Source organism: Aplysia californica, unplaced genomic scaffold (assembly GCF_000002075.1).
Source record: "Aplysia californica isolate F4 #8 unplaced genomic scaffold, AplCal3.0 scaffold00539, whole genome shotgun sequence".
In the NCBI taxonomy this organism is placed as follows: Eukaryota; Metazoa; Mollusca; class Gastropoda; order Aplysiida; family Aplysiidae; genus Aplysia; species Aplysia californica.
In genome coordinates this window covers 402,094-404,522 of record NW_004797809.1, presented here as the reverse complement: position 1 = coordinate 404,522, position 2,429 = coordinate 402,094, and the positions used below count along the sequence as shown (strand labels likewise).

General features: G+C 42.1%; 1 protein-coding gene across 1 annotated transcript in view; it reads right to left on the bottom strand.

Moving 5' to 3' along the window:
• The window catches only part of LOC101846759, a 22,354-nt gene extending 20,025 nt beyond the window's left edge, over positions 1-2,329 (bottom strand). The window contains exon 1 of the mRNA XM_005106515.3: positions 1,878-2,329. The gene's annotated coding sequence lies outside the window, so the exon portion shown is untranslated. The remainder of the gene's footprint in view (positions 1-1,877) is intronic.
• Positions 2,330-2,429: the final 100 nt, after the last annotated feature.

The following is a 2,429-nucleotide window of genomic DNA, read 5'->3' as shown; positions in this document are numbered from 1 at the left end:
AGATTAGAGGTGTTACAAGAGAGTAGTAAACACAAAAAAGGAGGAGAGATAAGATAAGGTTGATATATATTTGATAGGAAAGAAGAAACAAACCACACCAGAGCACCGGCCAACACCCACACGGCCATTTTGTGCTGGGAATAAAAAGCCACACAGGCACACAGCTGAAACAGAGGGGAAAGATATGAAGAAGAAAAAAGGACTAAGGCCCACATTTGGCGCCCTGCAACCACCAGTAGCAAGTTCCCTCAACAAGTCTAATAGAAAAACACAAGGATAGGCAACTACGGTCATGTTCATGAAACTGTTTCTTCTTGTTGAATGGTGTTTCGTGAAGGGTGTTATAAACGGGAACTTTTATTTTTAGAATTGCTACTATTAAAATAGGGATAATAATACCCTACCATAGTAGGCGCTCATCATCTTTGCCTGTCCCCTTCCGGACCAAGAAATAGGAAACCGGAAAGTGGAACTTTCCATCATCTTCAGATAGCGAAACTACTTGAAATATAGGGGCATTCAAAATCTTTGATTCAAATCTCTCAAAACTGGACACAGAGCAGATAGTACTTTGTAACAGCTGAGGTGGCTTCTTCTCCAAAGTACACGCGACCGCCCCACCCCCCTCCCATCCCCTGTCGGTTACCTTGTGAATTCAACTTTCTTTTTTATGCAGCTAATTAGCTTCCTGAGGGTATGTCCAACCCAACACCACCGCCTTCTTCCCGCTTCATTTCATCTCAAACTGAGCTCTGTCTCGTTCTCGAACGTTAGTTTTTAAACAGTTTTTATAGCACTTAAAATTAGGTCATTTGAGTTCCGAAGATTGGAAGTGCCACTAGAGAGTAACACACGAAGAAGAGAAGGAGGAGAGATAATAACGATAGATGTTTGATAAGAGAAATAAAGGAGCAACAATTACACCAGCACACCCGCCGACAAGGAGCAAAACAAACCAAAGCACCTGCTAACTGCCCACAAAGAGGAAACTAAACCTCAGCGCCCGCCAACCACCCGCACAATGAGCAAACCAAACTATAAAAAGCACCCGCCAACCACCCAACACAATGAGCAAACCAAACACAGAGCGTGCGTCGACCAACCACGTTCTCACATAGCCTAGATTGCAATTCTTCATGAACGTAGGCTAATAATAAAAGTTCAGGTCGAACCGCTTTTGCGCCAATTGCTGACACCGCATGACGAAGCAGCCTCGAGCACTATTAGTATTATCTGCTCTTCAGCGGCTATTGGCTATTCTCTCCAACTCACTCGATCGAAGTGGGGGATTTCTTCCATTGCCACTTGACTTCGTTTTTTTTAGTTTTAGTAAGACACTTGCATCACAATAAGGTCTTATTTTAGTAAGTATTTTTTTGGATTTAGTGAGAGTTTTACGGCACATGCAGCACAATAAGGTCATGTAAGTGCCAAAGATTAGAGGTGTCACAAGAGAGTAACAAACAAAAAAGAAGGAGAGATCAGGACGACAGAATGCTGATGTTTGGTAGGAATGAAGGAGCAAACCACACCAGAGCACCCACCAACCACCCACTTAGTAGGCCTATAGTGCTTTACGACAGTTACAACACGATAAGGCCATATAGGTGCTGAAGATTAGAGGCGTTACAAGAGAGTAGCAAACACAAAAAAGGAGGAGAGATCAGGACGATAGATGCTTGAGCGGAAAGAAGGAGCAAACCATACTAGGGCACCTACCACGCACTTTCTACAATGTGCTACCAAGCAGGCAGACGAAAGCGCTACAGCCAATAGACAAAACAATAACAACGACGACAACAACAACAACAACAGCAACATCAACAACAACAACATTATCATCGTCAACAACAACAGCAACATAATAGAATACATACTTGATGTATTTAATCCTCCTTGCTCTTCCATACGTCCACGAAATCTTTCACACAGCACCACTGTACTATCACTATCACAATTCACAATGACACAACCTACAATGCTTCCCTACCCATCTAGTTCAACCGAACACGCAACAAAAAGTGTGCCATCCGCGAGCGTGTGCGTGCGTATTATATATAGGGTACAGAATTTGGCTTAAGTCATTATACACGCCAAAATCTAAGCCAAGGTACGCCAGGTCCAAATCCGGCCCTACTTTTTTGTTTTGTTTTCCTCTCCGGTTTTAAGATGCTGGGGGTTTTTATTTTGTTTTGGTTTTGGTTTTTGTTGCTCGAAAGAGCACACAGAGGGCAATGGAAAGAAATCTGCGTTCTTCGACAGGAGAGAGAAATAAGCTGTTATATTGCACTTATTCACGTCTGCGTCATTTCATACATTTCATTTCGCAAAGAAATATTTCTTGAGCACATTTAACAACCCACACCAACAATGATTTGGGGTTTTGCTTTTTTTAATTGAAAAAATATATATTGATCCTTTTTTATTTT